The sequence below is a fragment of the Sapajus apella genome, unplaced genomic scaffold (assembly GCF_009761245.1).
Source record: "Sapajus apella isolate SASKATOON/1434 unplaced genomic scaffold, GSC_monkey_1.0 scaffold23, whole genome shotgun sequence".
NCBI classification, from domain to species: domain Eukaryota; kingdom Metazoa; phylum Chordata; class Mammalia; order Primates; family Cebidae; genus Sapajus; species Sapajus apella.
Window position 1 is genome coordinate 28,584,031 of NW_022436963.1, and position 14,684 is coordinate 28,598,714.

Consider the following 14,684-nt stretch of genomic DNA (forward strand, 5'->3'; position numbering starts at 1 on the left):
AGTAACTTATGTGCTACAATGCCAACTACTGCTCCAGTAATATTACAGTATGATGGTTTTTAATGTGTTCTCTTGACTAGCATTATCTTTTACAAATAAAGTCAAATCACATCACTGGCAGAATGCTTGAGATGTATTCTTATCTCATTTTAAGGTTTATGTAAGTAATCTTTCCAAATAATGGTAATATTAATATCTGACAGATAAAGAGTCTTTTATATTTACAGAACGCTTTCAACTCAGTTTTTTCTTTAATTTCCCTGGTAACTCCGAGAAGACTTTTTGTTCACTCATTTGTTGATTAGAAACAGACTAAAGAAGAGAAACTTCTGTCTATTCTGAGTTAGGGAGATCAGAAAATACCACTTTTTCTGAGTAATACTAGGTGAGAAGAGTTTTCATGCTGATTAAAATCCTCAAGTAAAGCGATTTTTCCTATACTTGAGAGCAGTGTCAAAGGCTCATCCCTGTTTTATTCTCCTGTTCTCCAAATTCTAATCCATGTACTGCACTTTCCTATGTTGATGTTGCTGCTTGTTCGCCCCGGGACATCCTGTAGACTGAAGCATCTGTCTCTATCCTCTCCAATGAGCTGTCCTAATTATGTTACATCAGGACAACTTGTGAAGCTCGAGTCTCAACTCTCTGGCCTTAAAACTGATGAGCAGCATAAGCCATTCCCATTGCTGTTCTCAATCCCCTCTCTGTCTTAAATAGAGTCATAGATCCTAGGCTCTTAAGCATCTTCCAGACCTGTTTATCTTGTAGTCAAGTCTTCAGAAATTAGTCTTCCAGAATAAAGCTCTTCAAGCCAGATTCTTCAAGGTGATGGTGCCTGTGTCACCTTGGTAGGAAACCTTCTACACTGTGTAGTACTGTCATCTCAAGGAGAACCACTGTCCATTCGCTTAAATTGTCAGCTTTATGGTTCAGTGAAATAAATACACATTTTCCCTACAGTAATGACTTTTTTCTCACTTTGTGAGAGCTGTAGGGACCCTTGTTATCAAGAGATAATCATATTCTAGTGGTGCTACTTAATGTGCCCAATGAAAGTCCCAAGGATGTGATTATCACTTAATAACTCTAAAGCCTGTTATGTATCATCTTGTATTTTCTTTCTTTTGACTGTGTGGTGGGGAACCCATTTGTGATCTCTGTGGTTGATATTATTCGTTGTGAAATGATAAAGAAATCAAATGACGATTTGTTTGCTTGCAGCTAGACAGCACGATTAGAAATGCATCCCAATTCCCATTGAAAAATGCATTTAAATGTAATCTCTTGCTTAGTATTGGTTTAATAACCCTAATGTTAATGCTAAATAATATCAAGCAAAGCTGATGGAAATTCTGAAAATAAACATGGATAATTTAATGTCTACATGACTTTTACCTGTCATGGAAAGTTCAGGTTGAGTTTTAACTACCTGCGAAGGAAGTAGACAGCCATGAGAAATACCTGCTGATTCTGTGATGGAAAATGCCATCAATAAGGTAAGCAAAATAGGAGAGCTGTAAGGAAAAGCCTATTAAATACAATGGCCTTTTAGAATATGGACATTTGCAAAATGGTAACTCTTCCCTCTCATTTGATGCTATCCTTTGATGTTCCAATAATGTTAATAACAGGTATCATTAATTCATCACCTGCTATAGACTGGATTGTTTTTGTATCATTTTATCTTTTATTATTATTTATATTTTGAGATGGAGTCTCATTCTGCTGCCCAGGTTGGAGTGCAGTGGCACAATCTCAGCTTACTGCAACCTCCACCTCCCAGGTTCAAGCGATCCTGCCTCCACCTCTCAAGTAGCTGGGATTACAGGTGTGCGCCACCACATCTAGCTATTTTTGTAGTTTTAGTAGAGACGGGGTTTCACTGTGTTGGCCAGGCTGGTCTTGAACTTCTGACCTCAAGTGATCTGCCTCCCTTGGCCTCCCAAAGTACTGGGATTACAGGTTTGAGCCAAGGCACCTGGCCCATTTTATCTTTAGAAGAACCTTTCGAGGTAGATAATTTGGGTCCTGTTTTACAGATGATAAAAACAGACTATAAGAAGTTATATAACGTGCAGCAAATAAATGTTAAAGCTTCAACTCAAATATGACTTTAGAACCTGTATTTTATCCACTGATAATTTAAAGGCATAATGTGCAGAGTGACTAAGTGCAATTATAGGAGACTTGTAATCAATGGTAACCATATACACATTTATTGTTAGGTAAATCCAGGTCTGACTCTAACGGACAAAGAAAAGAGACCGCTGTTTCGTCCCTCCTAATATTGGATGCTATGTCTTTGAGAACTGAAAGCTTTAGAGATGCTGCAACTGAGTTTTGAACATGTTCATTAGAATTATCTTCATACTCTTAGCTGTCATTTGGGAAGGGTTGTTTTGTTCTTAATAAGTAACACCTTTTGGTTATGAGGTATTCAGAAAGGGTCTAGATCAGGACAGTTTGTTCCCTAGGGTAAAATCATCCTTTCTGACATAGGCCTTGCCAGCTGCTGCATCTTCCTATTTGCTGTTAGCTAAGAAGCTCTGCAGTCATTCATGGATTTCTGATTCCTTTGTTGTAAAATTGCAAGTGCATTTATGTTGACAACAGCTGATTTCTTCAAAGATTGAACCCAGTTTTTCTGGGCAGAGGGAAATTTGTCTGTTTATTCACTTGGTCATGTATTCCTGCCTATTCTCATATGTGATTTTTTTTTGTGTGGTTTATAATAAAAAACAAAATTTAGGATAAGAGATACAAGTTATGAATGTGAACATGGAAAGTTTAGTAAATTTTCCATGATTTAAAAAATAATTATAATGATAGCTAACATTTATTTTCTGCATATCATGAACTGGGCACTCTTCTCATGGATTACCTCAGTCTCCCCTCACAACAACAGCTAAAGGTGGGAATACAATTATTAGGCTCATTTTATGCAAAAGGAAGCTGAGCTTAAAGAAGGTGGGCAAAATGAAAGGCCTTTCCTTGTATTCACCTCCTGGGAGAGACTATTAGCCTATCAAGTGCAATAGATAGTTTCTTTTCCATGTAAGGCAGTGCAAAAGTGGCCAAGAAAAAATCCTGTGGGTTTTTTTTTTTTTTTTAACCTTCTTTCAAGGTATGAAATTGCCTAGCTGTCTACTTGATTCATTCCTGTTCATGCTGGCTAATCTGAAATGGGAAGTTTTAACTATATCTAATTTTCCCTCTAACAAGAATGTGGCTACTCAACATTTTTCCAATGAGGTATGAATAAATTCCTGCTTATAAAATCAGCAACATCTCAACATCAGCTGAGGCATCGTTATATATTTCGGTTTTTTTTTTTTTTTTTTTTTTTTGGAGACAGAGTTTCGCTCTTGTTACCCAGGCTGGAGTGCAATGGCGCGATCTCGGCTCACCGCAACGTCCGCCTCCTGGGTTCAGGCAATTCTCCTGCCTCAGCCTCCTGAGTAGCTGGGACTACAGGCATGCACCACCATGCCCAGCTAATTTTTTGTAGTTTTAATAGAGACGGGGTTTCACCATATTGACCAGGATGGTCTCGATCTCTTGACCTCGTGATCCACCTGCCTCGGCCTCCCAAAGTGCTGGGATTACAGGCTTGAGCCACCGCGCCCGGCCTTATATATTTCCTTTTAAGATCCATTATGAAAATACACTATGGAAGTGGAACTTATTTTGGCATAACCCTTAGTTTATAATAACTTAGATTGTAAGTTGGATGCATTTACTCATTGAGCATACATTTAGGGAGGACCTGTTTTAGACCAGGTTACACTAGCCTCTACACCTTCAAACTGAAAAATAAGACAACACAGGTACGTACTTTTCCACAGTAAAAGGTTTGTGTGTGTTGGGGTGAGTGGAACAGTGATAAACATTTTGTGATGAGGGTTAGGCTAAAAACATGTACTGAAGGTAACTGGAGCACAAGATCCATTATGGTCCTGACAGGTTATGGTTTTGTTAAGAGGATTATTTCAAAAATAATCTCTTATTATTTTATGTATATTTTGATGATGTTTGTTGTTTGTTCGGGTGGGGGATGTGGCAGAGTAGTAGTTTTATTTTGACAGCAAACCCCACGAGGTCAGAAACCTTGGTCTGTTTCTTTTCCCCTAGTAAATAATTTCTGAATAAAAAAAAAAAATTACTGCCAATATAAAAGCTATTTGTCTATGATAGTAAAAGGACTGTTGATTATGATTCATATTCATGAGCCAGGAATTTTTATATATGGAAGTGTCCTTGCAAATATGTAGGTTGTTAGCATAGCAGGGTGGTTTTTAACTTATTTCTATTAATTGCTCACATATTTGTCTCCCTCATTTCTACAGGTACAAAGCTGGGACTTTGTATTATTCACAGAAAACTTAGCTTATGTGGGCTTATAATTTCTTAGCCAGTAGCCATTCAGTTGTGATATTCAGAAACTTAAACTAACTCATATAATAAGGGTTGTTGAAACTATATTCCAGGCAAAATGATAGCCATCTATGCACAAACTACTAGGTAAAACCTAACCTCATGGGGACTTGACTTACAAAGTCAGGAAATGTGGCTGCCCCTCTACCTTTTACCCTCTTTTCAATTCTTCATTTCTCATGTGGATCAGGAGTAAGGGTATATGTAATCTTAACTCTAGTTTTCTCTGGAAGTCTTATTTTTCTGGTTCTCTCGGGACTGACTTCTTTAACAATAATTCCAACTTTGCATGCGTCAAACTCTCAAGTGTTGCAATTCAAAATCTCTAAGAGGGAATCTTGTTGACTTAATATGGGTCAAATGTTAATTGATAGTTCAATAGCTGTAGCCTATTAGGTTGAACTAGAATATAGGGCTACTCTTTTCAGGAGCAACAGGTGGGATGCATTCTTTACTAAGGAACTATTATTTCAGAGGCCTTCTTGGGGTCCTTCCCATGTACTCCTCCTTACTTTTCTAACCTTTCCATCCTGCTTTCTATTCTCTTTGGCATTGCTCTGCTCCATGGTAGCTAACTAACCTGATAAATGCATTCATGATATGTTAGCTCACTCCACAGATAAAGTTATTTTGGCCAGGATTCCCTCTGGAAGCAATTACAAAAATCAAAGGGGTGAATTTAATAATGTTTTCTATAATGAGCAACTATTTGGGAGCATATGTTTTCTTCAGGTACTGCTTTTTGTGTGTACGGTCACATTCATGACACTATCCATGATGCATGAGAGTCTCTTGCCAATGTTGCTACTACTAGTGGATATTATATCCAGTGGCTAGACTGAATACCTAGCCTGCATTATGTAACTTAATTATCAATTTGAGGATTGAAATAATTCTTTGAGGATGAATACTGTTATTATCCCCACTTTAGAAGTAGAATTGAAGATTATATCATTTAAAGAATTGCACAAGACCACATGATTAGAAAATAGTTGAACCAATATCACACCCCAAGAAATTTATCCTAGAGCTTATGCTCTCAAATAAAAGGAACATAATTATTTTAATGAATAAAATTATAACTTCAGTTTGCATTTCCAGTAGTATTCCACTGGATAGGGTAAATTTAATCTCCACCTTCTTTCTGTGAAGAGGAAAAATATATATATGACAAATTTTTAGTAATACTTTTAAAAGAAAGCAAAAACTTTGACCAATGTCTATAGTATTATTACCATTTTAATTGTTGTTGATAGGTAGACTGGAGTTGGAAATGGTGCCAATGGCTGTAAATACAGCTTTAGTTTCACATCAGTTGCTGTCTTTAAGAAAGATAGGTGTTTTGATATATACTAAAATTCTATAGCCAGCTCATGTTTATACAGCTGGTAACTGACCATATTAAAATCAAACAGATGATGATGTATTTGTAATTCAGAGTTAATGTGAATGTGTGTAATTTTTCATAATCCATGGGAAATATTTTCTTAGATGTGTCATTTATGGAATTTTATTTGTGTTTTGGGGGTATATGAGAAAGGTCAGGGATAATTTTATATTTTGAAATACATTAATGATATGAAGAATACCTGTTTAGTCTTTACCCTCTGGTTGTTATTGATATTATCCTGAGAGTAAAGGTAGTTAGGTATTTAATACAGAGATGAATTATTTTGCAATTCAGCCACAGAAGGCATACACTTAAGAAAAGAAGATATATTTATGGCTAATCAAGAAAATATAACATTTTTATTATAACCAATTATGTTATATTTAAGAATAAGCCAGGGTAGAATTGTATGATTAAAGATATTTCTGATTAACTAGTCTATATTATATATCAACATAAAATTATATTTTCACTTATTAAAATTACAAGACAGTTGTTTTGCACAGAAGTGATCTATAGCGGAAACTTGGTTAGAGGATACCCATATGAATAAACATGAAACTATAAATATATATACCTTCATTCTAGGTAAAATTAAGCGTGTTATATATATATACCTAGGGAAAATAAAGTTGGTTCTCCAGGGAAAAATATTCTGAAGCAAAAATTATCTCACAATTTAAGTTGGTAGCTTTAAGAGAAGATACAATTTATGTGAAGAGTGTTTGTTTTTGTTTGCGACCCTCATTTTATGTATTCACATACCTAACAAAAATGATAAGACGTCTGTTTACTGCTCCATTTTTATTTTAAATTGCTTTTAATGTACGCTTTTAAGAAATTGTCTCTTTTATTGAATCTGAATGCCATAAAACATCATAGGCCCCTAGAGCCATCATACTAAGAAGGGAAAGAGTGGTGATGGTGGTGACCTTGTCAAAAGTCACTCAGCTCATGGGAGGCAAGGCAGAGAATGGATCCTGGATCCTAATCTACACAATTCTATTAAGGTGGAAATCCACACCAAATGTACTGAATTTTTAATTTCTTCTAATCCAATCTAATCTAATTTTAGAAGGGGAAGACAGCAATTAAGCAATAGCTACATATAAACGTATCTACACTTCAAAAAATGTATTTATCCGTGTATTTTTCTCTTTCTATTCTAGGAATCATCGACAAAGAGTAACTCCACAGCATGTGGCTTCAAGAGCTACCCTAAAAGGTAAGCTTCCCACAAGGGAAGATTTTCCTTACATGCAGTTCACCTTGATTAGCATCCTTAGTTTCTATGGAAACACTGAAAATCTTCCCTTACAGACTGATGGCATGAGATTGTTTTTGATGTTTTTATGAATGTTGAAATTAATGAAGGTAGTGAAGTTAGATAAATTACAGCCTGAAACTAAGAAATATAGACTATTTCCATTTTTTCTCTGGAGAAGATACTCGAGGTAGGTTTCCTGTAGTTCAAATTAATTTGGTAATTCAAAAATTTTAGAATTTGTAATTACAGAAACTGTATTGGGAATAAAGTAAAGGTTGTTGTACTCTTGCCAAATGGTTTTATAGGAGAGGATGTTTTAGCAGTCAAACCAACATGAATATTAAATTAACGAAGTCCTATAAATATTAAGGTCTTAAAGTTGAAGCTTTTGAAGGGATAAAACATGAGAAATGTAACTCACAGTCTCCAATGCATGTAATTTTTTTTTCTTAATAAAATATATATAGAGATCTAAAACAGTAAAATAGTTATGTTTTAGTTTCCTGATGCTGATCTAATAAAGTAGCTGAGTGTCTTAAAACAATGGAAATTTATTCTGTCACAGTTCTGGAATCTACAAATTTGAAATGAAATTGTTAGCAGGAACAGGCTCTCTTTGAAGGCTCTCAGGGAGACGAATCTTCCTATGCTTCTTCTAGCTTCTGGTGGTTGCTGGCAATTTTTGTTTTTTCTTGGCTTTTAGATGCATCACTCAAATCTCTACCTCTGTCTTGATGAGCCTGTCTTCCCTGTGTGTATCCAAATATCCCTCTTCTTAGGAAGACAATGGTCATTGAATTAGGGCCCATGCTAATCCAATATGACCACATCTTAACCTGATTTTTTATCTGTAAAGATCCTTTTTAAAAATAAAGTCACATTCACAGATTTTGGAGATTAGAGTTTCAACATATTATTTTGGGGCATCTAATTCACTTGTAATAGCATCTATTCTTTAAAAGGGAGTTTAGTGACATTAAAGCTAATTATTGTTAATAAAGTGTTTATGAGAAAAAAATCATAACATGGGGTAGAGGAAGGTCTCATTGAATTGTTATACATAAAATACTGTTTGTTTTAATAATATAATAATTACATCTTGATAGCCAACTTTTCTCTCAAGCAAGGTAAAAATTAAATATTCAGTTATTCAGTAGAGGGTTTGATAACATTGGGTAAAATATTAGTGTATGATTCTGATTCTAAGATTTTTAACACTCTCAATTAAAAAAAATAGTAAGCTTGGCAACAGTGAGACCATGTCTCTATGAAAAATAGAAAAATTTAGCCATATATAGTGGTACATGCCTGTAGTCTAACTACTGGGGAGGCTGAAGTGAGAGGATTGCTTGGGCCTGGGTGGTCAAGGCTGCAGAGAGCTGTTTTGCACCACTGCACTGTAGCCTGGGTGACAGAGCAAGACTTTCAAGACTTTGTCATAAATATACATATGTGTATATATACATACACACACATGTACGTGTATATATACATATATACATATGTGTATATATGTATACATATGTGTATATCCATATATATACACACATGTATATATACACATTTTTACACGTATATATGTATATATATGCACACATATACGTGTATATATACATATGTATACATATATACACATGTATATATATTTACATATATATACATATATAAATATATAAATGTATATATTTAAATAATATATATATACATATATTCAGAAATTTATTTCACTTGATTCTTCAGTTCTTTTTCATGAGCTAAGCTTGAGTAAGGTATTTTTTAACCAGTTAGCTATTGTTCTATAACCGACCACCCCAAAACTCAGTGGCTAAAAACTGTTTATTATTTCCTATGAGTCTATGGGATCAGCTGCTTGGGTCTCCTTATCTGGAACCGACTCTGCGGTATTGACTGTGTATGCTTCTGAGTCTCAGCATAGCTCACAGTTCAGGGCAAGCTACTCCATGAGGTCCCTCTCCTCCAGCAGAAATAGGCCTTCTCAAGGTGGCAACGTTATTCCAAGATATTCTGAGTGTCCTCTAGCTTGCCATTAACTTCTTTTCTGTTTTCACTTCCTTCATCTACCTACAATCCATTGCACACAGTGAAGTAGGAGTGATCTTCGTAAATCACTTCCTAAGTCTAATTGGATTCCCACAACCACCAATATATCTTTTATCGTTCCCTGTTTCCCTTGGGTTAATTCTCAGCCTTTAAATTTGGCTTTACAAAGTTCTGCGTCATTTGGCCCTTGCTTAACCTTGCTACTTTTGTTTCTTTCCCCTACCTCACCTTCTCAAATAGATTCTGCCAACCTGAAATTCTTTAAATTGTTTAGATGTGCTGTATTTTCCCTTGCTTTTACTTATTGTTCCATCTTTGATCAGCTCTTTTTATTCCAGTTGAAATTTCATTTCTTTTAGGAAGACTTCCCTGGTTTCTTTTATTCTATCCATTTATATATCTTTGTGTAGCTGAAGATACTAAACTCAAATGCCTATTAGGATTAGATTTCCCTCTTGTGCCAACATCAGTGTAAACACTATGAAAATCACACTGTCCTGTAATTGCTAGCATAATTATCTTAGCCTCACATTGTGGACATTTGAAGCCAGGGAATGCACCTTCTTGTTCTTCATGGTATTCTAAGAATCTGACAGTTCAAGAACCTAGCAGTACATACACAAAGGATGTCTTCCATAACTATCCATGGAAAGAATGAAAGATTAAATGACATCTTCCCTATTCTAATCCTTCTGCCTTAAAATTTAAGTTGTTGAATCTTTCCAGAAATGGACTGAAAGGCAGGAGGTAGCTTCCCTCACATTTTGATGATACCCCTTGGGCTCTACTCAAAGAGGTCCCAGGGACCCTCTGGTGCTGCCCTGGCCTTTTTTTCTCTACCACAGATTATTGAAGTTGTAGTCTGTGAGACAAAATTTCCCCAGAACAGTTACTTTGGTTTACATATTTGCTCTTTTTAACATAGTAATTTCAAAAAGAAAAATAAAGTTTAACTTGTTGCCAGCACTTAAAAATTCAGAGATTTTACATAAAATGATTTTTTAAATTCTCTTAAAAGAAATCATAATAACTTTCTATCTTGGATGTGCATTTCCAGAGAACAAAGAGGGCTTAACTGAACAGAAGCAGCCTTCCCATGCCCTCTCCAGTTCATCACACCATGCCATTTGCTATTTATCTAGCCCCAGTAGGCACTTGAGTTCAATATCCTTAGCTATCCAAAGACACATGGATTGATAAAAGGTGGAGGCTTATCTTTGCTTCTAAATGTCTGAACAAAGAACTTTCAGTGGTTGAACGGGTTAGTTGTTCTTATTACATATCCATCAACCAAGTGAAAATAATTTCAGCTTTATTTTCATAGCTCTGTACTTGAATTCCTGCAACTGATATTTGAACAGATAACCTAAGTGAAAATAACTTTGGCTTTATTTTCAAAGCTCTGTACTTGAATTCCTCCATCTAATATGTTAACAGATAACCTAACCTCTTTGACCCTCTTTTTGTTTGCTTCTTTTTACCCATCTGTAAAGTGGAGACTGTGATATCTTTATAGGCTTGCATCGTGTTAGTTCATTAATACCAGAAAATTTAGTCTAACCTACACACATATGGAAAACAGAAGAAGGTAGTTACATTCTTCTTGTTCTGCGTTGGTATAAATAATTTTCCTTTTTGGTTAGGCTACATTATTAACAATTAAAATATACTAGGAAAATGAAGTACTGATACATGCAACAACTGGGATAAACCTTGAAAATATTATAAATAAAAGAAGTCTGACACCAAAGGTCATATATTACATGATTCCATGTTGATGTGGTTTGGCTGTGTACCTAACCAAATCTCATCTTTTAGTTTGCATAATCCCCACCTGTCGTGGGAGGGTCCTGGTGGGAGGTAAATGAATCATGGAGGCACTGTTCTCGTGATAGTGAGTTCTCATGAGATCTGATGGTTTTATAAGGGTCTTTCTCCCCAATTCACTCTCATTATTCTTCATGGTACCATGCAACGAAGGACGTGTTTGCTTCCCCTTCAACCATGATTCTAAGTTTCCTGAGGTCTCCCCAGCCATGCTGAAGTGTGAGTCAATTAAACCTCTTTCCTTTATAAATTACCTAGTCTCAGGTATTTCTGTTTTAGTAGCATGAGAATGGACTAATACACATGTATAAGAAATACCCAGAATAGGGAAAACTATAGAGATAGAAAGTGTATTAGTAGGTTTCCAGAAACTAAGGGGAGATGCACATGGGGAGTGACTGATGGCTAATGGTCACAGGATTTCTTTTTGGAGGTGATGAAAATGTTTTGGAATTAGGGAGTAGTGATGGATGCACAACCTTGTGAATATACTAAAAACCACTGAATTGTGCAGTAAATGGTGAATTAAATCTCAATAAAGCAATAGATAAGGAAATATGTTTTTGGAAGACAAAATTTCATCTTCAGCTGCGGCAGGAGAATAGGGTCTGGAGGCAGGGTAAACCTAAGGCCAATTTGCACTGACTTTCTAGAACTGAATCAAAAGGAAAACCCCCACCTCCCCATGCCCAATTAACAAAAGGATCAGAGGGTAATCCCCTTCAACTGCATTGCCAATGAAAAATGAACAGTACCTGATTGGTCCCCTCCCACAACCAATCACACTGGTCTTGGGTCAAGTCTCCATGTGCAACTTTGTAATTTCACTTCAGCCACTGATTGGCCCCCTCCTGCAACCAATCAGATGTTTGTATAGGGAGAAACTTTGCTTGAGCTTGTGATTGGTCACTCTCTGCAACCAGTCAGGCTAGTCATTGTGTAGCTCCTTCATTTACATAGAGTGTACCCAAGTAACCAGTGGGAAACCTCTAGAGGGTACTGAAACCCCAGAAGATTCCATAACCAGTGTTCTTGTGTCACTTGCTTAAGATCACTCCCATTATGTGGAATATATTTTTACTTTAATAAATCTGTGCTTTCATTGCTTCATTCTTTTGTTGTTTTGTTTGTGTGTTTTGTTCAAAATGCCAAGAACCTGGACAATTCATAATCAAGATCCTCCACTGGTAATACAGCTATGGTGACTGTCTCAGTCTTTTTTGCATTGCTATAAAGGAATACCTGAGGCTGGGTTATGTATAAGGAAAAGGTTTGTTTGGCTATGGTTTTGTAGGCTGTACAAGAAGCATGACACCAGCATCTGTTTATGGTGACAACCTCAGAAAGATTCCAGTTATGACAGAAGGGAAAGGGGGAGCAGACCTGCTACACCATTAGAGAGGGAGCAAAAGAGAGAAGGGAGGCTCCAATCTCTTTTAAACAAAAAGCTTTTGCATGAACTAATACAGCAGGAATTTACTCATTACCCATGAAAAGGCACCAAGTCATTCATGAACGATCTTCTCCCATGGCCCAAAGATCTCTACTAGGCCTCACCTCCAGTACTGGGGGTCAGATTTCAACATGACATTTGGAGTGGACAAACATCCAAACTATATGAGTGATAAAACAAAATAAGCATTGTCATTCAAATCTATGCACACTGCCCTCCTGAGAGTCCTGTCCAACCTGACTGCCAAGGTCAAAGGCCAGGTCAAATTTTTTTTTTTTGAGACGGGTCTAGCTCTGTCCCTCAGGCTGGAGTGCAGTAGTGTGATCTCGGCTCACTGCAACTTCTGCCTGCTGGGTTCAAGTGATTCTCCTGCTTCTGCCTCCCAAGTAGCTGGAATTACAGGCTCTTGCCATCATGCCCAGCTAATTTTTGTGTTTTTATTAGAGACAGGGTTTTACTGTGTTGGCCGGGCTGGTCTCAAACTCCTGACCTCGTGATCCGCCTGCCTTGGCTTCCCAAAGTACTGGGATTACAGGCTTAAGCCACTGTTCCCAGCCCAGGTCAAATTTTTAAAAGTCAGGATTCGTGGTTTCGTACTAAGATTCTGAATGATGGGGGTCAGACAAGAATGAGTTTGTGTTCTAAATGTTTAACTGACTACCTCTCTGAGATTTCTCAAAATGTAAAATAAGGGTACTAATTAGCCCTTTGTTAGCTTAGGAAAAATAAATGTTATGAACCTACTGTGGTGCCAGCTAGGAAATAGACCTTTCATAATTGATACTTTTATAATTAGTATTATTTGGTTGTAAATACGAGGCTATCACATTCAATTTTTGGCAATTCAACTGTCCCAGGGTTGGCTTTTCTCTTCCTGACATCTTAGCCAGAAAGAAAAGAATGGCTAGAATTTCTGTTAGCTCTTAATGAATTTAATCAGCCCCTGAGGGATTTAGATGTAACAAGGAAATATTTGACAGAGAAACATGATTTTTATTCTTTCTGTGTTTCTCTTGGTAGTTGACAGAGCCTTCCCTAACAGAAGTAACATTACTTGTGCTGAGAGAACAGTATTAACATACTGTAAGTGAGATGTTAGAGCTAAAAGAATATATCCCTGTGGCCTTATATTAAAATGTTCCATGCATGTGATTCTGAATAAAATTTAAGCTCCTGCCAATAAGAAAATAAGCTACTGCCTGAAAATGTGTGATTCAATTGTCCATCATTTTTATTATTCATAATTTTTTCCTTTCAGTAATATTTTAGAGATTCTTTTTAAAAAAACCTTGTCTCTGTTTTCAGAAACTGAAATGAAAATTATAACCTGGAAATATAAGGGATAATTGTATTATTCTGTAATATATTTTATAAGCTGTATTGGTAAACAGAAATTTTTCATCTAAATTATTTAAAAATAGGTATATGAATAGCTCCATTTGATCCAAGTGATGTTTTATGGTTTTCCTTATGGTTAATGGAAAGGATTATGCTATACTGAGTGGTCAGAATATCAGGAGCATGGGTGTCATTTGTTCTCCCAACAAGTATTTTTGGGAAGCTGAGTACATGCTAGAACATGTATTAAGACCAGGTGATATGGTGGCAAATAATATATGTATATCCCCTGGAATTTTTAGTTTGCTATCTAATAGGGGGATTGATAATATACAAGTAGAGAAAATACGTATTGTGCTAAGTGCTGCAAAGGAAGAAAATGTGAGGATCCAGAAGCAGAGGTTATAGTTCTGCACCACAGCTAATTATTGGGTGACCATCTGATAGGCTACTTATCACGAATATGCACTGAGTTTCCATTAATTTTGATTAATTAATCTTTCGAGCATTATGGCATCATCCTCTTTGTATTACTGGCATGATCCTCTTTTTATTCCTGATACTGTTTCTTGACATAATAGTACTTTATTTAGATTAAATTTGCCTGAGATTTCCTTTCTAATTTGTTTTCAACCTTATGTTTAATTTTAGGTGTATCTTCTTTCAGCAGCATGTAGTTGGATTTTTTTCAGTGTGAATTTTCCCCCTTCTTTTTTACTGAAAGAGTTGATTTTTTTTGCACTTATTTTGATTCCTGAAATTTTGTAACATTCTTTCCATCACCTTATTTTGTGTCAGGTTTTTTGTTTGTAAATGTTTCTCCACCTTCTACATTAACTGATTTTCTTAATTCCATTATTTCTTACTATTATTTTGGATTTTTACTGTTTTCATTTTTAGTGTGCTCTGCCAAA

General features: G+C 36.0%; 1 protein-coding gene across 2 annotated transcripts in view; it reads left to right on the top strand.

Annotated features, from left to right (window-relative positions):
- The window catches only part of CNTN4 (contactin 4), a 969,481-nt gene that overhangs the window by 243,428 nt on the left and 711,369 nt on the right, over positions 1-14,684 (top strand). For both annotated transcript variants that reach the window (XM_032289676.1, XM_032289672.1), the window contains exon 2: positions 6,994-7,049. The gene's annotated coding sequence lies outside the window, so the exon portion shown is untranslated. The remainder of the gene's footprint in view (positions 1-6,993; positions 7,050-14,684) is intronic.